The sequence below is a fragment of the Narcine bancroftii genome, chromosome 8 (assembly GCF_036971445.1).
Source record: "Narcine bancroftii isolate sNarBan1 chromosome 8, sNarBan1.hap1, whole genome shotgun sequence".
NCBI classification, from domain to species: domain Eukaryota; kingdom Metazoa; phylum Chordata; class Chondrichthyes; order Torpediniformes; family Narcinidae; genus Narcine; species Narcine bancroftii.
In genome coordinates this window covers 134490906-134514783 of record NC_091476.1, presented here as the reverse complement: position 1 = coordinate 134514783, position 23878 = coordinate 134490906, and the positions used below count along the sequence as shown (strand labels likewise).

Here is a 23878-nt window from a genome sequence, read left to right as displayed (position 1 = left end):
ACCCAATTATGTGGCTTCCACAACTGCTTGTGGCAACAAATTCCACAGATTTACATTTACCATCCTCTATTCATGATGGTTCAGGTTGCTCTTGTCAGAAAATCCACTTATAGTTGGATAAATATTGACCTGGCATGTAGCCTTCTGATTGGAGGATGACAGTGAGGAAGAAACTGTTGGTGGACGATTTCACACTTCTGAGCCTTCTCCCAAAAGGATGGAGAAGAGAGTGTGTCCGGTGGATGATGGGCAGCATGTTGGATCCCTTTTCTACATGGCAGGTAGATAGAATCCATCAATGCATCTAGCAGGTCTGCTTTTCATGTTGCACCTGTGAAGTTGTTCCAGGACAACAGACCATGCCAAACTTCTTTTGTCTTCCAAGAAGGTAAATGCGTTGGTGCCCTTTCTTGATTGTCTCGTGAACATGGTTAATTCAGGTCAGATCATGGAAATGTTTAATCTAAGAATTTGAAGGTATCTACTCTTTCAAATTCAGTACTGTTGATCTGGGCAGGGGAATAATCTCTACCCTCTCTCCAGAGGTCAATGAACATGTCCTTCATCTTACTGACATTGAGGCTGTTATCTTGGCACCATGCCGCAAATCATTTACTCTTCTTCCTGTATTCTGTGGCACAATGCTATTACAGTGCCAGTGACCTGGGTTCAAATCCAGTACTGTCTGTAAGAGTTTGTACGTTCTCCCTGTGTCTATGTGGGTTTCTTCCAACCCGTCAAAAATGTACAGAGGTTGAAGGTTAATTGGGCCGCATGGGTTTGTGGGCCAGAAGAGACTGTTACTGTGCTGTATGCCTAAATTTAAATTAAATTGAAAAATAAATTCCATTGGATTATTCAAGATATATTCTTTGGCTTGGCTTCGCGGACGAAGATTTAAGGAGGGGGTAAATGTCCACGTCAGCTGCAGGCTCATTTGTGGCTGACAAGTCCGATGCGGGACAGGCAGACACGGTTGCAGCGGTTGCAGGGGAAAATTGGGGTTGGGTGTTGGGTTTTTCCTCCTTTGCCTTTTGTCAGTGATTGCACAGAAAGGCCATTTCACCCAAAGAGCCTACACCAGTATTTATGTTTCACTTGAGCTTCCTCCTGACTTTGCTGATCTAAATCTGTTGGTGTAACTCTCTACTCCCTTCTCCTTTCACATGTCTGTCAGTCTGCTTTTAAATGCAACTACAGTATTCATCTCAACTCTTCCCCGTGGGAGCAGCATCTCCCTTCTCAACAATCTTTGGTAAAGATTTGATGTTTGGTGACTGCCTCGTAAATATGCCTTCTGTTTTTACACTTCATCATTACTGGAAACGTGCTCTCTATCAAAACCTTGCATCATTTGAAATGCCTCTATTAGAGCGCCCCTCAACCTTACTTCATTAAGAGAGAGTGAATGTCTGCTCATTTTTTTGTTTCCTTCTTACCAGTACGTTTCCCCGTATCCGAAACTCTTGGGACCGGATGTTTTTCGGTTATTGTTTCTTTTTGGAGATTGGAACAATGGCTTTGAGCAGCTCAGGAGCATCAGCAGAATCTAGTACCAGCAGTTAAACAACAGCAGGTTTTTAGAGCATGAAATAATATTTCATACGTACCAAAAAGCAACTTGATCTCTGCTTACAAAGTAAGATAAATGCAGCACCAAACACTAGTAATTCTCCTCAATGGCTTTTCAATTGTTTTCTCTCGAGCCATCTGGCTTATTAGCAATGGTTTTTTGTCTTAGAAGCCTCTCTTTGATTTTATAAATCTTGTTCTGTTATGAATACACGCGGCTCTAGTCCTTCAATAAGTCCATCACACATTTTCACCATGTCGTCTATAGGCACTTTCTCTGCAGTATTAACTAAGTCATTTTCTTCGCGCTCTCCTTTTTTTAAAACATTTTTATTTTTCACACTATGAACCATACTGACCAAAATGCTCACAAACATTTCTCTCTTGAATATACATTTTCTCCCCTTTTCCCCCTCCCTTCCCTCCCTCCTTCCCCCACCTCCCCACCCACTCAACGTTCAACATATATGATACATTAAACCCATTAAACAATGTCATCACACAATGAAAATAAACAAGAAAATTGTGTCATCTACTGTTACACACTGGGTCAGTTCATTTCGTCTTCTTCTCCTTCTGTCATTTTAGGGGGTGGAGGTCTGCGGTAGGTCTTCTCTGTTGTGTTCCCTTGAGGCAGAACTATTTTGGCTATTTCACCATTGGTCAGTTAATGAACAACTGAAGCCTCATTATTGACGTTAATAACTTCTTCAATATCCATTTTTTTCCGCTTATTGATGGACCCTGTTGCATATGTAAGGAAGCCGCGCAATATCAGAAGTTAAACAACAGCAGGCTTTTAGAGCATGAAATAATATTTCATATGTACTAAAAACAACTTGATCTCTGCTGACAAAGTAAGACATCCAGAATCCTTCAAAACCACCATCTTGTGCATTATCACTGAACATAGTTTCAGGCCAGAGTTGGCTAAGTGTTGGCAGCAGCATAAATGGCATCCTTATTTCAGAGACCCACATGGGCAAGTCGGGTGATCATTTTTTTTTCAACTTCTGACGTCATGCCGGCACCACAAAAAAGTTTGGATTTTGGATCTTTTTAGTATTCAGAACTTCAGATATGGGGAAATTTACTATACCATACTTTAAATCTTCTCTGTATCCTGTTCACAATGCAGTGACTGGAACTGTTTGCTATACTCGTAGGGTAGACTAGCAAAGGTTCAATACAGGTTTGAAATGACTAATTAATGCATTTGGTTTCTTTCTTATAAACTTACTCATCGGTGGAATTACCTTTTGTGATTGGTGTATTTTTACAACAGTTATGTTGTGTTGGATTCTGTTGAGGGAGATGACTGGACAGAAGATGGCCACAGGCACCAGGTCAATGGCAATGAGCCTGGCAGAGTGGTGCAAAAGAAAAGGAAAAGGAGAAATGCAGTAGTTATTGGGGACTCCATTGTCAGGGGTACAGACAGGAGGTTCTGTGAGCCAGATAAATATACCCGCATGGTGTGCTGCCTCCCTGGTGCAAGGGTACGAGATATCACAAATCGGATCCAAAATATTCTGAGAGGAGAGGAAGAGCAGCCTGATGTCTTGATACATGTGGGTACAAACGACATTGACAAGAAAAGTTAAGAGGTAATGAAAAGGGATTACAGTGAGCTGGGACGAAAGCTGAAAGACAGGAACGCTAGGGTGGTGATCTCTGGATTACTACCTGTTCCAAATGCAAGTGATGAAAAGAATGTAAGGATAAGGAAAATGAACGTGTGGCTGAGGTGCTGGTGTACAAAGCAAGGATTTGGCTTCTTGGATCATTTGGATCTCTTTTGGGGAAGGCATGATCTTTACAAGAGGGACGGGTTGCACCTAAATCCAAAAGGTGTCAACATTTTGGCAAGTATGTTTGGTACAGCAGTGGTGCAAGGTTTAAACTAATTTGGCAGGCGTATGGGAACCAGAGTGATAGGGAAAAGGGTAGGGAAGATAAAGTAATGGCCAGGAAAAGTAAAATAGGAAAAGTAATGTTGGGAGGAGAAAGTAAAAAATCAGATGGTGCAGAGAGTTTTCGGATCAATGATAGTGTTAAGAAAATTACAAAGAAAAATAGTGGGCAGAAAAATTAAAAAAAAAGGTTACAGAAGTCACTAGATATTAAAAGGACAAAGAGCATAGAGGCACTTTATCTGAATGCCCGCAGTATTAGAAATAAGGTTAGTGAACTTGAGGAGCAAATCGGTACCCATGCCTATGATTTGGTAGCCATCTCGGCAACATGGCTACAAGGTGACCCTAAATGGGAATTAAAATTTCAAGGGTATCAGGTGGTGCAAAGAGATAGACAGGATGGTAAGGGAGGTGGAGTTGCACTCTTAGCCAAAGATGAGCTCCAGGCAGTAGTGAGGAATGATACAAAATCAAAAGAGCATAATGTTGAGTCCATTTGGGTAGAGATAAAGAATAACAAAGGGAAAAAATTATTGGTGGGTGTTATCTATCGCCCACCAAATAACAATAGTTTAGTGGCACAGGAAATAAATAGAGAGATAAGTGAGGCATATAATAATGATGTGGCAGTAGTCATGGGGGACTTTAACTTCCACATAGATTGGGAAAATCAAGTTGGTCGTGGGAGTCTGGAAGAGGACTTCATAGAATGCATCCGCGATAACTTTCTTGAGCAGCATGTTAAGGAACCAACAAGAGGAAATGCTCTCCTGGATCTAGTGTTGTGCAATGAGATAGGTAGAGTAAATGATGTAATAGTCAGAGACCATCTGGGAAATAGCGATCATAGTATGATTGAATTTCTCATTCAGATGGAAGGGGAAATAGTTAGATCTAAAACTAATATATTATGCTTATACAGGGGTGACTACCATAGGATGAGGGAGGAATTGGGCAGAGTGGACTGGGAGCACAGGCTAATTGATGAAACAGTTGAGGAACAGTGGAAGATTTTCAAAGAAATATTTTGTTATGCTCAACAAAAATATATTCCGGTCAGGAAAAAGGGCAGCAAGGGAGGGAAAAAATCAACCGTGGTTAACAAAGGAAATAAAGGAGAATATAAAATTGAAGGCGCAGGTGTACAAAGCTGCAAAGAGCAGTGGGAAACTGGAAGATTGGGAAAACTTTAAGAGAAAACAAGGGGTTACAAAGCGGGTAATAAGAAATGGGAAAAAGGATTATGAAAGTAAATTGGCATAAATTAAAAAAAAGAAAGCAAAAAATTTTATAAATATATAAAATGGAAGAGGGTGGCCAGAGATAACATAGGACCCTTGGAGGATGAGAAAGGAAAACTGGTAGCAAAAAATGAGGAAATGGCCGAGGCATTAAACAAATATTTTGTGTCAGTCTACATGGTGGAAGACACGTCCAGCATTCCCAAGTGCAGAGTTAAGGATGCGAATCTTGGGGAGGGCCTTGATAAAATAGTTGTTACAAAGGAAGTAGTGATGGAGAAACTAATGGGACTAAAGCAAGACAAATCACCTGGTCCTGATGATATGCATCCAAGGGTTCTGAAGGAAATGGCAGAAGTTATAGTTGATGCATTGGTGGTCATATGCCAAAATTCCTTGGATTCTGGGCAGGTTCTGGCAGACTGGAAGACAGCAAATGTCACGCCACTTTTTAAGAAGGGATGTAGGCAGAAGCCTGGAAATTATCGGCCAATTAGCTTGACGTCTGTAGTTGGAAAAATGCTTGAAGCCGTCATTAAAGATGAAATAGTGAAACTTTTGGAACGTAAGGGTTCAATCAGGGAGAAGCAGCATGGTTTTAAAAATGGAAGATCTTGTTTGACAAACTTGTTAGGATTCTTTGAGGATATAATGGGTGCGGTGGATAGAGGGGAACAGGTTGATGTTGTATATTTGGATTTCCAGAAAGCGTTTGATAAGGTGCTGCACAAGAGACTTATCAGTAAGTTACAGGAAAGTGGAGTCCGGGGAAGTATATTGGCCTGGATTGAAAATTGGTTGTCTGACAGGAGGCAGAGAGTCGGGATAAATGGGAGTTTTTCAGGTTGGCAGAGAGTGGTAAGTCAGGTGCTGCAGTGTTAGGCCCACAACTGTTCATCATTTACATTGATGACTTGGAGGAGGGGACAAAATGTGGTGTAGCCAAGTTTGCGGATGACACCAAATTGAGTGGAAGAGCAAATTGTAATGAGGATGTGGAGAGTCTGCAGAGGGATATAGTTAAGCTGGATGAGTGGGCAAAGGTCTGGCAGATGGACTACAATGTTAGTAAGTGTGAGGTTATCCACTTTGGCAAGAAAAATAAAAGAGCTGAATATTATTTAAAGGGTGAAAATCTACAGCATGCTGTTGTGCAGAGGGTCTTGGGAGTGCTTGTGCATGAATCGCAAAAAGTTAGGTTGCAGGTGCAGCAGGTTATTAAGAAGGCAAATGGAATGTTAGCCTTCATCGCTAGAGGAATTGAATTCAGGAGTAGGGAGGTAATGTTGCAACTGTATAAGGTACTGGTGAGACCGCACCTGGAGTACTGTGTCCAGTTCTGGTCTCCATATTTGAGGAAGGATATACTGGCTTTGGAGACGGTCTAGAGCAGGTTTACTAGTTTGATCCCTGGGATGACTTATGATGAAAGATTAAATCGTCTAGGATTGTATTCGCTCGAGTTCAGAAGAATGAGAGGAGATCTTATAGAAACATATAGGATTATGAAGGGTATGGATAGGATCGATGTAGAAAGGCTTTTTGAGCTGGCCGGGGAAACTAAAACAAGAGGACACAGTCTTAAGATTCGGGGGAGTAGATTTAGGACAGAGATGAGGAAAAATAGTTTTTCCCAGAGAGTAGTGAATGCTTGGAATTCTCTAACCAGGGAAGTGGTTGAGGCTGCCTCATTAAACATATTTAAAATTCAGTTAGATAAAGTTTTACATGATAGAGGAATTAGGGGATAAGGGGAGAAGGCAGGTAGGTGGAGTTAGGTCATAAATTAGATCAGCCATGATCGTATTGAATGGCGGAGCAGGCTCAATGGCCCATTTTTGGCTTACTCCTGTCCCTACTTCCTATGTTCCTATGTACACTGAGCCCTCCCATTTCCTCTCCCCCACCTAGATGCAAATTTTCCAGACAGTGACCTTACTCTGGTTAATTTCTTGTCAGGAAATGTACAAATGCAAAACCAAAGGGCATTGGTGTATTAGGTTAGATTGTGGTACATGAAAGGATGTCAGTGAGTAAAAAAAATCATATTAGTTTAATTCAGAATTTCCATAGAATTTAAGGGCTATTTTCACATAAACTGTTGAGTAAAACAATTGGAAATTAATAAACCAAATGTTGAAAATATCAGTGCATTAACATGCTCAACACAGATAGCTGATATTTAAAAATTTGCTGGTTTAAAAGCCCCACTAATTTGAAAATAAAAATGGATCAACACAGTAAGATAATAGGTTAGTGTCCAGAAATAAAGGGTTACAGGGTCATATGAAAATAATAATGTTCCTACCATTTATGTTACCGATGGAGTTCATGTGGTTTGAAGGAGCATCTAACTGGAATAAAACACCAAGATGCAATGAAACTAACTGTCCTGTGAAAGGCTCAGCAATTACTCCAGGGCTGACTTCCGCAAGTATCCAATATATCAGTCACAGGACCAATTTCTCGACCAGTCTGCATCTAAATATTCCAGGATGTTACTACTCCACTAAGTTTTGTGCAGGCACTTAATATTATGTCAAAAGCTGTGGTAACAGAGATTACTCCCACATGCTTTGGAAGCATCATCATTTCATCACTGGTTCTGGTCATGTGTTAAGTGCAAAAAAAAATCTTAATTATAAAATATTTGGAACTAACTTGCTTTCAAGTAACATTGCCAAATGATGTCAAGATCGTAACAAATTATGGTTGAGGAAGATTAAGATACAGAATCTATCAGTGAGCTTTTGAATTCTGAAAATGTCTAATAACTCAGTTTTAAACTTTTGATAAGGTATTGGGAACAACTTTATCTTCCTGACCGCAGGATAGTCTTTTGCTACAGACAGCTCCACACCTGTTAATAATCAGGGGCCCTAAAGATGTGAAATTAACTGCTTTTCTATTGAGGCAGATGTTTATGAATTTCATGGTGTTTGATTACCATGGGAATGAGATGAAGCTGGTGAGATTACAGCTGCAGTGCTCAGAATCTGATCACCTCTGCACATTCCCAAGAATCAAAATAGATCTTGAACTCTGTTCAGAAATTTGACAGGAAATCTCAGCATATCAGTATAACATTAACATCAAATGCATACAAACTTCCACAGATGCATCCTGTATTTAAAGGTGATGGTTTATTTGAAATGGACATCAAAAATCATTTCAACACATCATCTGCCAATAGCAGTCCAATGGTTCAGAACCATCTTTGCTAGATTATTTGTCTGTGTGCATGGAACATGTCTTCGCTTAACCTGTCACAAATAGGATTTTTCAGAGAAGCGAATTGGACAATTCAGCTGCTGAGAAATCTCTTTATTTGAAAATTAAACCAGAAAATATGGAAATATTCAGCTCATTAATCAGCATCTGTGGAAAGCGGAAACAGAGTTAATATATCAAGTGAAAAACTTTTGATCCCAACTTGCAAAGTTAAACTGGTTTCGCTTTCCACAGATGCTCTCTGACATGCCGTTCTAGAATTTTATTTGTTTTATTTCAGATTTCCATCATCTGCAGATATTTTGATTTTCAACCTTCTTAAAAAAAATAATTAAGTTTTTTATATATTTTCAATCGAGATAAGAGAGAATTCTGATGAAGGGCTCAGGTCCAAAACACCTTTAGTTCTTATGGATACTGCGTGATCTGCTGAGTTTCTCTGGCACTCAACCCTAGCATGTGCAGATTTCCTTATTTAACTCCATGTGGCTACTCCAGTTGAAAGGGTGTCTTTTGACTGAGAGAGGGCCTTGATAATGTGTTGAAATGCATTTGCATAGCTGTATGGACTGGCCACTTTGAACCTCCTTGACCTTCCATAGCCTTCCCTAACCCCTCCCTTGGCTCCTCCCCAGATTTCCCAATAAAGACTGGCATGTCCAGACTTACCCCCTCTTGCTCCTGTACCTGGAACCTGGCCAAGTAGTGTATCAGTAATGCTCAGGTTTTTGGTAATTAATCACTCCGTCATGTCGATGTGATTATTGTGTACACCACAGATAAGATGCCAAAACAAGAGATTATTAAAGATATTTAGAGCATATGCTTTTGGGAGTGATGCACTTCCTCTGGATTGAGGATTATCAAGCAAAAAACATTTTCTTTCTTTTCTTTGGCTTGGCTTCGCAGATGAAGATTAATGGAGGGGTAATGTCCATGTCAGCTGCAGGCTCATTTGTGGCTGACAAGTCCGATGCGGGACAGGCAGTCACGGTTGCATTGGTTGCAAGGGAAAATTGGTTGGTTGGGGTTGTGTGTTGGGTTTTTCATTCTTTGTCTTTTGTCAGTGAGGTGGGCTCTGTGGTCTTCTTCAAAGGAGGTTGCTGCCCGCCGAACTGAGAGGCGCCAAGATGCACGGTTTGAGGCGATATCAGCCAACTGGCGGTGGTCAATGTGGCAGGCACCAAGAAATTTCTTTAGGCAGTCCTTGTACCTCTTCTTTGGTGCACCTCTGTCTTGGTGGCCAGTGGAGAGCTCGCCATATAACACGATCTTGGGAAGGCGATGGTCCTCCATTCTGGAGACGTGACCTACCCAGCGCAGTTGGATCTTCAGCAGCGTGGATTCGATGCTGTCGGCCTCTGCCATCTCGAGTACTTCGATGTTGGTGATGAAGTTGGAATAAATGGATAAATTTTCAGACAGATGGCAATATTGGTGGGGTTAACACCAAGGTCCCAGCTTTTCAAAATACCATAATGCTTATCGTCATATATATTGTGCGATGTACATGGGCAGCAAAATTCTTACTTGCTGCAGGCGGGAGCTGGGAGGAGTAGATTGGGAGCGGCTGTTACTGGTAAGTCTACATCTGACGTGTGGGAGTCATTTCAAGGCCAGATGGTCAGAATTCAAGTCCAACACATTCCCATGAGAAAAAAAGAAAAGGGCAGAAAGAATCAGGAACTTTGGATGGCGAGAGATGTTACAAATTCGTCAAAAGAAAAGGGAAGCAGATGTAAGGTTTTGGAATCTGAAATAAGACAGGGTTTCTTGAGGAATATAAAGGAAGCAGTAAAGCAAATAATAAGAGATTAAGGAGAATCCGAAAAGCGTTTCGTACGTACATTAAAACATAAAAGCTAACTTGGGAGAGGAAGGAATTTATGCCTGGAGCCAGAGGAAGTGTGTGAGATATTAAATGAGTATTGTGTTTCAGAATTGATCCAGGAGTAGAATGCAGGGAACAGTGAGATCTAGGAGGAGTATACTAATATTTTGAGCTAAATATTTTGAAGGAGGAGATGTTGGGGCTTTTGGTTTAAAAAAAAGCATCAAGGTGGATAAATTTCCAGGTCTTAATGGGATCTATGTCAGGTTCAGAATCAGAATCAGGTTCATTGTCATGAACATGTGTCACAAATTTGCTGTTTTGTGGCAGCAGTTTTGTACCTATCTCGGCTGCACCATTTCATCAGATGCAAGGATCGACAACATAACATAACATAACATAACAATTACAGCACGGAAACAGGCCATTAGGCCCTTCTAGTCCGCACCGAACCAAACACCCCTTTCTAATCCCACCTCCCTGCACAATGCCCATAACCCTCCATCTTCTTCTCATCCATATACCTGTCCAACCTTTTCTTAAATAATACAATTGACTCCGCCGCCACTATTTCTCCCGGAAGATCATTCCACACAGCTACCACTCTCTGAGTAAAGAAGTTCCCCCTCATGTTACCTCTAAACCTCTGCCCCTTAATTCTTAACTCATGTCCTCTTGTTTTAAACTTTCCTCCTCTTAACGGAAATAGTCTATCCACATCCATTCTGTCTATCCCTTTCATAATCTTAAATACTTCTATCAAATCCCCTCTCAACCTTCTACGCTCCAAAGAATAAAGACCCAATCTGTCCAATCTCTCCCCATACTCCAGATGCTTAAACCCAGGCAACATTCTGGTAAACCTTCTCTGCACTCTCTCCACTCTGTTTATATCCTTCCTATAATTAAGCGTCTGCAAAGAGTACTCTTTGCAGACAATGCCGCTTTAGTTGCCCATTCAGAGCCAGCTCTTCAGCGCTTGACGTCCTGCTTTGCGGAAACTGCCAAAATGTTTGGCCTGGAAGTCAGCCTGAAGAAAACTGAGGTCCTCCATCAGCCAGCTCCCCACCATGATTACCAGCCCCCCCCACATCTCCATCGGGCACACAAAACTCAAAACGGTCAACCAGTTTACCTATCTCGGCTGCACCATTTCATCAGATGCAAGGATCGACAATGAGATAGACAACAGACTCGCCAAGGCAAATAGCGCCTTTGGAAGACTACACAAAAGAGTCTGGAAAAACAACCAACTGAAAAACCTCACAAAGATAAGCGTATACAGAGCCGTTGTCATACCCACACTCCTGTTCGGCTCCGAATCATGGGTCCTCTACCGGCACCACCTACGGCTCCTAGAACGCTTCCACCAGCGTTGTCTCCGCTCCATCCTCAACATTCATTGGAGCGCTTACATCCCTAACGTCGAAGTACTCGAGATGGCAGAGGTCGACAGCATCGAGTCCACGCTGCTGAAGATCCAGCTGCGCTGGATGGGTCATGTCTCCAGAATGGAGGACCATCGCCTTCCCAAGATCGTGTTATATGGCGAGCTCTCCACTGGCCACCGTGACAGAGGTGCACCAAAGAAAAGGTACAAGGACTGCCTAAAGAAATCTCTTGGTGCCTGCCACATTGACCACCGCCAGTGGGCTGATATCGCCTCAAACCGTGCATCTTGGCGCCTCACTGTTTGGCGGGCAGCAACCTCCTTTGAAGAAGACCGCAGAGCCTACCTCACTGACAAAAGGCAAAGGAGGAAAAACCCAACACCCATCCCCAACCAACCAATTTTCCCCTGCAACCGCTGCAATCGTGTCTGCCTGTCCCGCATCGGACTTGTCAGCCACAAACGAGTCTGCAGCTGACGTGGACTTTTTACCCCCTCCATAAATCTTCGTCCGCGAAGCCAAGCCAAAGAAGATAATTAAGCGACCAGAACAGATAGACAACAGACTCCCCAAGGCAAATAGCGCCTTTGGAAGACTACACAAAAGAGTCTGGAAAAACAACCAACTGAAAAACCTCACAAAGATAAGCGTATACAGAGCCGTTGTCATACCCACACTCCTGTTCGGCTCCGAATCATGAGTCCTCTACCGGCATCACCTACGGCTCCTAGAACGCTTCCACCAGCGTTGTCTCCGCTCCATCCTCAACGTTCATCGGAGCGCTTTCATCCCTAACGTCGAAGTACTCGAGATTGCAGAGGTCGACAGCATCGAGTCCACGCTGCTGAAGATCCAGCTGCGCTGGGTGGGTCACGTCTCCAGAATGGAGGACCATCGCCTTCCCAAGATCGTGTTATATGGCGAGCTCTCCACTGGCCACCGTGACAGAGGTGCGCCAAAGAAAAGGTACAAGGACTGCCTAAAGAAATCTCTTGGTGCCTGCCACATTGATCACCGCTAGTGGGCTGACATCGCCTCAAACCGTGCATCTTGGTGCCTCACAGTTTGGCGGGCAGCAACCTCCTTTGAAGAAGACCGCAGAGCCCACCTCACTGACAAAAGACAAAGGAGGAAAAACCCAACACCCAACCCCAACCCACCAATTTTCCCCTGCAACCGCTGCAACCGTGTCTGCCTGTCCCGCATTGGACTTGTCAGCCACAAACGAGCCTGCAGCTGACGTGGACATTTACCCCCTCCATAAATCTTCGTCCGCGAAGCCAAGCCAAAGATTATGCATTACAGGTGCAAAATTGCAACAAATTACCTTTCCGTAAATGCAGTATTTAAAAAAAAAATTAGTACCAAAGAGAGAAAACTGAGATGATGTCTGTGGTTCATTGTCTATTCAGAAATCTGACCTGCTGGAGGGGAAGAACCTGTTTATATAATGATTGGCATTTGTCTTCTGCCTCCTGTACCTCCTTCCTAATGGTAGCAAAGTGAAGAGGGCATGGTCTGGGAGGTGAGAGGTTCTTGATGACAGAGGCTGCTTCCTTGAGACACCGCCTCTTAAAGATGACCTTATTGGAGTGATGATTAATGCCCATGATGGCACTGGCTGAGTTCACAACCCTCTGAAGTCTTTTCCTGTCCTGTGCATTGGCACCTCCATATAAGACAGCGATGCACTCCATGAAACATCTATTAGTGAGAGAGAGAGGCAGGAGAGAAGATTGATGATCTGAACCCAGAATCCTTTGTACATACATGTCCCTAATTGTCCTGCGTTTATGACCTCCCAAAATTGCTTACCTCACACCTACCCAGATTAAGCTCCATGTAGAACAGTTGGGAGATTGAAGGATATGAACCATGTGGTGGCAGATGGATTTAGTTTATATTAGCATCATGGACAGCACAGACATCATATGCTGAAGGACCGGTCCTGGGTCTGCATTGTTCCATGTTTAATGTGCTTTCCTGTGGCAAAGAAATATAAAGAGGCATGTGATGGGAAAGTAGCGAAGTCACATGAGTATGGGCTATAAAGAGAAGTACACTGACTTTCACTGGTGTTGTATCCAGGTTGTACCATCAGCAGTCTTAATAAACACTTAGAAAAGCTTGTAAAGTTAACAGCACATTTATCTACTCACATTCAGCTACTGGATCATGTTTTTCACTGTGTATGCACCACTCTTAAGTGATGTGGCTCTTATAATGTTAGTGTTCATACTCTAGCATAAAATAGTCCCAGGTTTCCTCATTATATATAACTGGCATTCTGCATAGCCCAGTGGAAATCAAACTGTGGGAATGATCAGTGTGAATGTCACAGAGATGTGGCTACTGATTTGCATTGCAGGAAAATCTTTCTTTATAGGACTTCAGAGATTTTCTACTGCAGAAAAAGAAACCATGCAATAAAAAATAGCTTTATTTAATAAAATAAAATATTTATAAAATAGCACCATTTTATTTTTACTGTGGTTTGAATATCAGCTCCAGTTCAGTGTTAAAAGTTGTCGCATTGTTTCTGCATCAATTGTTTTTTATGTTTCAGAACTGAGGAACTGCTTGCCATTCAATATCTCCTTTCACCAGGCACCAGGAATTTTTCAAATAAAATTTTTTAAAATCCACATGCTATAAATCTGAAATAAAAACAGAAAAAGCTTAATTCACAGGACAATAAAAATGAATAATTAGTGTTTCTGTGAAATAAAACAGCTACAGATGCTGGAATCTTGAGCAAACAAAGAATGCTGGAGAATGTAACAGGTCAGGCAGTGTCCAAAGTAGAAATCGGCAGTCAACATTTTGGGTCTGAACCCTCTATCAGAAAAAAATTAAATCAGCTTAATGCCATTTTATTACTATTTTCTGATCTGTTTTATTATATGTATCTGCAAAATGCTGAGATGCGTTCTATTGGTAGCTGAATTAGAACTTAAACTTCCTGTTTTAAGAATATAATAAAATTATAATTATGGGCTAATTATATTGACTACTATTATTGGAACATTTAGAACCAGGTTTCTCAGATGGCCATTTCTTTAAGTTCCAACGTCTTCAGTAATGTCCAACTCCACTGCAAGCCCTTCCTCTGAACATTGGCCACTCAGACTGGTGAAGAGCTGGGCTGCGTTGGGGATCTGGGGAGGTTTCTGCATGTTGACCAGTGATTTGCTTCCTATCCTTGAGTGTTCAGACAAGTAGTCTTAAAGTGGATGGGTTGTCTGTGAATTTGCATTTGATGCTGGGCGCCCAATCTTGGGTTGACCTCATGTTTACACTCGATGTGATGGCTGACCAATTGTTTCGACCTAAAATGTTAACAATTCTTCTTTTCCCATTATTTCTTGCTCAATCTGCCAAGTTCCTCCAGCAAATTGTGTTTTGCTTCAGACTCTAGCATCTGCAGCCTCTTGTGTTTCTATATGTTTGCTGTGTCAGGCCCATAAACTGGATTGAACAAACTTTTTGTACTTAATATTTTCACCAATGTTACTCATTTAGAAAAAAAATAACTGAATACCACTACTGACATTTTAATTTCACTGCAGTCACTGTTTCTGGGAAGGCATGTGAACCAACAAGTGCATTGGAGCTTTGGAACAATTTAGTGTTCCTGAAGGTCAAAGCATCAGTATTCTATCACCTGTTTCAAGTTTCCTTTTATCCTGATGGATTATCCTGAGGTCCTTCTGAGAGGTGAGAACAGACTACTCAGTATAACTCTGTGAGATCAGTGAGTTGTCTTGTGAGATTAGTCCTTTGTGGAATCTTCACACGGCTCTGACCCATGATATTCAATGATCTTGTTGGAAATCATTTGAGCATATTTTATTGAAACCATATTATTTTAGTCAGCACTCACTGTCAGTCTGTGTCTCTCCATAGTCCGTAGTTGTTCTGTCCTTGGCCAACTTCTTCATGAATCCTCGCTATTTCAACTCTCCTGTATCAACACGATGAACAGTTGTGGTCTTCCTGATTTAATATGGAGTGAAAGGCAAACCCAGACCTTCTAGGCTGGAGAAGTCCAGAAACTGCTAAGGAACTACCTGCGACTATATTTTAGCAAGTCTTGTATGAAGTCACTTTTTCAATCTACTAATGCCGCTTCCTGAAATATCTATTGTCATGCTATTTAAGGGGAGACACACAATAAAATAATTTTATTTTAAGAAGTCAACACTTTGGTCATTGTTAACAAAGCCCAAACCATTAATGGCAGCATTGAGTACAGAGTTGTTTATTTTTGACCATGAATTCCACAAAATAAATTATTTGCTTTCTATTTTAAGCAGAAGGTGTTGCTATTGGATTTTCCAATGGTATAATGCATTCTTTGTCTGATGGGTAAATAAGTATGTTCAGTGAGTAAACTAATCTTGATCCAACCCAAACTTAAATCAGCATCAAGCCAATATTTTGGTCAAAACTGAAGATACAGGTAAAATTATGGCCCAAGTACATTTATTTGCAGCAATTTATATGAACTGCACTACCCCCAGACCACAATGATGGAAGCCATGGGCATGCAGCCCATGGTGCCTTAAAATGCCAAGTTTATGTGGGTTTGATTTTTGATCCTATTAATGTAACATAGATCCCATTGTTCGGAAGCCCAAATTCCGCAGAATACATCTCAATCACTATTTTACACTAATGGTGCATCAATCCCGTGTTTTATTCTCCCCTAGATTCTACCACCCACCTGCAGATGAGGATCAATTTACAGTGGCCAAAAAACATCCAAACCTCTGTGTCTTTGTGCTGTGGGAGAATGTCAAGCACCAGAGGGAGAGCATGCAAACTTCATACAGCCATCTGGGCTGTTTCCTCATTATGACTTTTGGAAGAGGTCCTCTGCACAGTTGAGTAAAAATTATCCACTGGTTTTCAGATCTGCCTAATGGGTAATACAATCCAGTTGGTAGAACTACTGCCTCATAAGGCCAGACCTGTTTAATTCAGTGCAGTTTGCGTGGAGTTTGTACGTCTTGCTTGTAACACTGTGGCTTTATCCAGCTGCTCCCATGTCCGAAAAATATGTGGGATGGTTGGTTAACTATGAATTGCTCCAAGTGTACCAAAGGGTCTGCTTTCATTATGTGTCTCTCTATGACATTATAACTTGAAGGCAATGCTTCCTTCAAGCTCTATCCAGTATCAGAATCAAATGAAGTAACATAATTAGATCAGCATGTTTCTTCTCAGACATATTTATGCATCATGTTATCTCTGCCAACAATGTGCACTGTTGTTGTGAGTGAGGAAACAGATTCAATAGGTCTCTAAAAGAAGGACTCTGAACACAGTCTGACAATAAATGACTTTACTTACAGAAGATGTGCATGGGAAGATTGCAACTGGCATAAGGCTACACACACACACACACACACACACACACACACACACACACACACACACACACACACACACACACACACACACACACACACACACACACACACACACACACACACAAAACAATGAACTACAATACACAGGGCTGTTACTTATAATCAAGGAAAAGAAACAGAAAATTACCTACCACCCCTTGACTCAGTGCAGGCACAGCTCTTTGCTATCCAGGACACTAACTAGGATGCTCTCAACCCATTACTAGTGCACACCTCACCAAACAATTTCACCAGTGCTGTTCCACAGTACTTGGCCTGCAGTGAAGCAGGGTGGTCACTTTGAGATGGCAAAGAGGAAGAGGCAAGCACATGTGGCACCCTTTATAGAACTGAAGAGCTGATGAGTCCAGCCCAGGTAATCTTTAGGGAGCTAATGGCTCAGTGCCACAAGGTATAATTGATTACAAAGGCCAATGGCCCAAGGCCAAGTACAAATGCATTTAAAGAGGCCAATGTTCAGGTGTGCACTGATAGGTGGGGCAGAGCCAAACCATGATTGGCGGATGGTGTGTCTTCCAACCAGGTAATGGGCAGTGCTGTCACTTGATAACCACGACCCTCCATGATACAACTATTCCAACATTTTATTCTTATCAATGTTTTTCTTAATGAACAGTTCGAAATTATTTTAGAACATTGAGATTTAGAAAGAAAACTAAGTTAAGATGGGTGAGACTTAACGGCTGGAACGGCAAATGCTAATTTTCATCCAGGTAGATCTGTATTGTGGTGGTGTTGATGGGATCAGGATAGATCAGAATGGAGTGTGCAATATTTTTTATTTCCTACGCCTAGGAAGCTCTCATTGAGATAAATTAATTGCATTGTCGAGGAATGATAATTCTGACAATTAAAATGTTTGGCCATCTTCAATGTTTTTTTCACTTCATCACACTACATTATACGTATTTTTCATTATAAACTGTCCAATCATATACAATAATGCATTGACACTTGTAACCCTTGCACCTCTCCCTATACAAAGTGTCAATCAGCTGTTGTTTAAGTGCAGCAAGTCATGTGGACTAAGCTTAGCTTTAAGTTAAAATAACCACAATCTGTCAAACTCCGCATTGAATTTCAACTTCAAGATGAAATATATCCTTCCATCCATGATGAGACATGAGTTAAGTCTTGAAATTTACATTCAGTTTGAAACTAACCTGCACATCATGAAACAGATGAAATGAGATACAACATTGATTTCACACCCAATTTTTGGTCAAAATAATATCAGCCGTGAGGCAGCACAGACATTCCCTGCTGACCCAAGAGTTTCCTGCTCTGTAGTTTCATGTGGCCGGTTTCAATATTGTTCTATGTTATTTTAATAATCAGAAAATCACAAAAATCAGAAATGGCTCCAGATCACAGCATAGCCACATTAAAACAATTGCAGCTTTATTGTTACAGCTGTATTCTGTAAAACGACACACACCAGATGTGCTTTTAAATCTGTTGCGCTTTATAGAAAAAGGAAACAATTCTGCACTACAGAGAGTTGATCATTCAATGTGTTATTTTGATACAAGGTTATCACCTATCCTTTATTCAATACAGAATCAGATTCATGCAAGTTCTTTAGTTAACTATTGATGAAAGATCATGGATAACAACTTGTCACAGAAGCCTAATTGGTGTTTATTTAGAAAGGGCAAAAGCAGGTTCCCGTGACTCAACTGGAACTGTTAGCTTATCTCCATCGTATATCATATAGGCGGGACACATATGTGAAAAATAAACACGGATAGGTGTTGCACTGAAATAAACAGCAAGAGATTGGCCTGCACACAAGCAAAAAGTGAAGCAGAGCACTTCGGAGATCTTTAGAAGTGCTTCCAAATTAAAACTTGTCAATTCCATTCCACTTCATCTACCTTTCTGATAAAGAAGGGAATCTGTTTGAGTTAACATCTATAATTTGTTTGGTTTGTAAAGAAATGAATTTAAATTCACTTAAATTTCACCGCAGATCTAGGTTAAGAAATAAACTTCGAGCTGAATTTGGCTTTTTATTCAATATACTTAGTGCGGATTTGTTTGAGGTTAAAATTCTTCCACAAGTATGAATACAACATTGTAGTTTCAGAGCAAAATATTTTGACATGATATTTAAAGTTCCCTGAAAACTACAAAACACACATGAAAGCATTGTGTCAGCTTTCATTAAAATTCAAAACCTTGGAAAAGGGCATGTTTCCAAAGGTTCCACCTTAGAAACATTTACAATGCAAGCAAAACAAGGCAGGTACTGGGTGTGGTCCCAGCGAACCTTAATCTTCAGGTTTACTTCATCCAAATCTTCTGATCCAAGTGAGTTGGATTCTCAGAGAGTGTTCCAAGAGACTGTTCAATTAGTCCAGTAACGAAGAAATTCCTTAGGATTAAATTGGGGAGAACAAGTGAGAGGTCTAATTGCACAGTAATCATTTGTTCTTCCAGAGATTTCACAAAGGTTTCACCAAAAATATAACAAGCTTTGTATAATATAACCCTTAAAATCCTCCATTAGATTGTAATGCCCACCGTCTGTTGTGCAACAAGGCTTACTCTGGACTTAGAATGATGAATTGCAATAATTGTAAGGTCTTCAGCCATATTATTAAATTAAACATTTTTTTAAAAATCTGCCGTCCTGAAAGGACAAAATAGCAGTGAATGGACTTTTATCCATTTCATTATTTTCACTTACCTTAAATCCTGTTTATTTCAGATTTCTAATATCTGCATTTGTTAGTTTTCACTTATATTTTGTGAGTGTAGCAATATTCTTCTAATAGTCTAGGCTGGGAAGTTTTAAAGTTGTCGTCTCCTTTATCCACTCTGCCTTTCAATTCTCAACACTATCCTGAATGTCCCTTCTCTACACTGAATGGTCAGAATGAGACACGAAGATTCCTGTAAGTCATTTGGGTCTCCTTTTTTTTTTCAGAGCCTTTGAGAACTTCCTTAAATTGTTTCTCTGCTCATCTGGAAACCCCTTGCTGTGGCAGATCACCAAACAGTGAATCTGCTTTATGAAATTTATGAGATTTATATAACCAATGTTGACGAAAGGCTCAGGCCCAGAACATTGGTTACATATCTTTGCTGCAAGACCTGCTGGGTTCCTCCAGCATTTCTGTGTTTTCACTACAATCACAGCATCTGCAGACTTTCTTGTTTCATTCCTGTTGGCTTTTTTTGAGTCTGGTCTCAAGTAAGTGGACACCAGGGGCTGGACAGCCTGCCCATCAGAACTGAATGAAATAGTTGGACCCTCAGTGCTGGGAGTTAGGTTGAGGAGAGGATGCTGTACTTGTTGCTTCAACAGAAAATAGAATTGGACGATGTTGTCGAATCAAAATTGTTACTACATTCTGTGCACATATTCTATATACATTTAAATAACTGCTTTGTAGAATATTTGATTAATTTGTTACAAGCTAAACTTTACCTGTATAAATAGTATCACTAAACTCTGGATGCTCAACCGTAAATTGTTAACTTTAAGCTCAGTCACTAAATCTATGCTGGTGAAGATCACTGAACATTGCTATTACTGCTTGTCTTGTTTTCCAATGATTGTCTAAAGTAATTATTTATTGTTGGATACAGCTGAAGCTGTTCCTTCATCTTTAAAGTCACATTGGAAATCTCTGAGGATAACAGCATCAGATTTGGAATCATGTGTCAAACTCAAAACTAACCTGAGGAACCTCCTGGATCCTAAGGGAATTCCTTGAAATTTCATGATATCAGGACAATCAATCCCTGTTCCCTGTTCTGATTCTAATCTCACCTGCTATCACCATCTCCCATTGGCTCCCCAACAGAAGCTTCCGATTGGTGGACTCTTCACCCTAGTCAGTTTGCTATACATTTCCTTCCTTGGCAATCGTCATTGAAAAATATAGCAAATGCTAGTTTGATCTTTGCTTTCATTGACCACTGATCAGGTAAAATGACTTCAAAACATCAATAGAAGATGACAGAAAGAAAATGCAATGTTCTTTAAGAAAGTCCAAACATTCTAGTTTGTTTAGTGCAGTAGTTCTCAACCTTTTTTATCCCCCCACTCACATACCATCTTAAGTAATTCCTTACTTACCACAGAGCACCTATGGTATAGGATGCTACAGGTGCTCTGTGGCTTTAAGGGATTACTTAAGGTGATATGTGAGTGGAAAACAAGGTTGAGAACCATTGGTTTAGTGGAAGTACTTCACAATGATATTTTGGATGTAAAACTTCATATTAGTTAATTACTTACAGGGCTTTGATTACAAAAGCCAACTTGCATCAAGGATCATTCCATTTGCAATTGTTCTCAATGTGTCTCTAACCCTCCAAAGCTGTCTCCCCTATTCCTGAAGACATTGAACCATGCACTTTATGGACCATGCTTAAATGCCTTCTCCTTGTCAAGTCTAGTTTGTGAGAGTGGGTAGACTGAATAATTCCATTAGTAACACACCCAATATCAGCACACAAATCTTCTTTTATGGCCTCTCTTGGTCCTGAGACACTAAGGATGACGAGTCACCCACACCATGCTCCCAACTGAGGTCACAGGAAACAGAAAGGGCAACAAACCTTGAACCTACTGAATCTACCGACAACGATTCATTATGGGATGTGGATGTTACATTTATTGCCCATTTTTCATGCCCTTGAGAAGGTGGTGTCAAGTTGTCTTTTTTTTTGTTTGAATCCAGAGATCTTTCTTCTAAGTAATATAAGAAGTAAAGAACTTGGCCTCAATTTGGATGAAGCACAAAAAAGATTTATTATGATAGCCTTAGCTGTAGCAAAAAAATGTATTATTTCAACCTGGAAATCAGAAGATAGCAGCAATAGTACATAGAAATGAATAAATGTATTCCATTGGAAAAAATAACATATAATTTAAGAAATAACATCACAGTATTCAAAGAAATTTGGGAACCGTACATGGAACACAACAGAGAGGTCCTACCGCGGACCTCCACCCCCTAAAATGACAGAATGAGAAGACGACGAAATGAACTGACCCAGTGTGTAAAAGTAGAAGACACAATTTTCTTGTTTATTTTCATTGTGTGATGATATTGTTTAATGGGTTCCTGGGCAAGCATGGCGTCGGCAAGTGCAACGACAATGGGCGCCTCCTGTTGGAGCTCTGCGCAGAACAGCGGCTTGTCATTACAAACACCCTTTTTCAGCAGAGGGACAGCCTTAAGACCACCTGGATGCATCCCCGATCCAAACACTGGCACCTCCTGGACTACATCCTGGTGCGAGAAAGTGACAAACAAGATGTGCTCCACACCAGGGTCATGCCTAGCGCGGAATGCCACACTGACCACCGGCTGGTTCGCTGCAAGCTCAACCTTCACTTCAAGCCAAAGCCCAGGAACAATAAAGCCCCCAGAAAGAGGTTCAATGTTGGAAAACTGCAGTCAGACGAAGCGAGAGGAAACTTCCAGGCAAACCTCAAAGCAAAGCTCGACGTTGCAACCCGCCTCACGGACCCGTCCCCTGAAACCCTCTGGGATCAGTTGAAGACTACCATACTGCAATCCACTGAAGAGGTACTGGGCTTCTCCTCCAGGAAAAACAAGGACTGGTTTGACGAAAACATCCAGGAAATCCAGGAGCTGCTGGCAAAGAAGCGAGCTGCCCACCAGGCTCACCTTACAAAGCCGTCCTGTCCAGAGAAGAAACAAGCCTTCCGTCGCGCATGCAGCCATCTTCAGCGCAAACTCCGGGAGATCCAAAATGAGTGGTGGACTAGCCTCGCCAAACGAACACAGCTCAGCGCGGACATTGGCGACTTCAGGGGTTTCTACGAGGCTCTAAAGGCTGTGTACGGCCCCTCACCCCAAGTCCAAAGCCCGCTGCACAGCTCAGACGGCAAAGTCCTCCTCAGCGACAAGATCTCCATCCTCAACCGATGGTCAGAACACTTCCAATCTCTTTTCAGTGCCAACCGCTCAGTCCAAGATTCCGCCCTGCTCCAGCTCCCTCAACAGCCCCTAAGGCTAGAGCTGGATGAGGTTCCCACCCTGGATGAGACATATAAGGCAATCGAACAACTGAAAAGTGGCAAAGCAGCAGGTATGGATGGAATCCCCCCAGAAGTCTGGAAGGCTGGCGGCAAAACTCTGCATGCCAAACTGCATAAGTTTTTCAAGCTTTGTTGGGACCAAGGTAAACTGCCTCAGGATCTTCGTGATGCCACCATCATCACCCTGTACAAAAACAAAGGCGAGAAATCAGACTGCTCAAACTACAGGGGAATCACGTTGCTCTCCATTGCAGGCAAAATCTTCGCTAGGATTCTACTAAATAGAATAATACCTAGTGTCGCCGAGAATATTCTCCCAGAATCACAGTGCGGCTTTCGCGCAAACAGAGGAACCACTGACATGGTCTTTGCCCTCAGACAGCTCCAAGAAAAGTGCAGAGAACAAAACAAAGGACTCTACATCACCTTTGTTGACCTCACCAAAGCCTTCGACACCGTGAGCAGGAAAGGGCTTTGGCAAATACTAGAGCGCATCGGATGTCCCCCAAAGTTCCTCAACATGATTATCCAACTGCACGAAAACCAACAAGGTCGGGTCAGATACAGCAATGAGCTCTCTGAACCCTTCTCCATTAACAATGGCGTGAAGCAAGGCTGTGTTCTCGCACCAACCCTCTTTTCAATCTTCTTCAGCATGATGCTGAACCAAGCCATGAAAGACCCCAACAATGAAGACGCTGTTTACATCCGGTACCGCACGGATGGCAGTCTCTTCAATCTGAGGCGCCTGCAAGCTCACACCAAGACACAAGAGAAACTTGTCCGTGAACTACTCTTTGCAGATGATGCCGCTTTAGTTGCCCATTCAGAGCCAGCTCTTCAGCGCTTGACGTCCTGCTTTGCGGAAACTGCCAAAATGTTTGGCCTGGAAGTCAGCCTGAAGAAAACTGAGGTCCTGCATCAGCCAGCTCCCCACCATGACTACCAGCCCCCCCACATCTCCATCGGGCACACAAAACTCAAAACGGTCAACCAGTTTACCTATCTCGGCTGCACCATTTCATCAGATGCAAGGATCGACAATGAGATAGACAACAGACTCGCCAAGGCAAATAGCGCCTTTGGAAGACTACACAAAAGAGTCTGGAAAAACAACCAACTGAAAAACCTCACAAAGATAAGCGTATACAGATCCGTTGTCATACCCACACTCCTGTTCGGCTCCGAATCATGGGTCCTCTACCGGCACCACCTACGGCTCCTAGAACGCTT

The 23878-nt window shown here is 41.7% G+C and overlaps 1 long non-coding RNA gene across 2 annotated transcripts in view; it reads left to right on the top strand.

The window, feature by feature from the left end:
• LOC138741851 (uncharacterized) overlaps nucleotides 1-23878 on the top strand; it is a 48614-nt gene that overhangs the window by 15353 nt on the left and 9383 nt on the right. Inside the window, exon 2 of one of the 2 annotated variants that reach the window (XR_011343816.1) lies at nucleotides 15895-16067. This is a non-coding gene — a long non-coding RNA (uncharacterized lncRNA). Of the gene's footprint in view, nucleotides 1-15894; nucleotides 16640-23878 lie in introns of those variants that run through there. The other variant, XR_011343817.1, reaches the window with a different exon arrangement.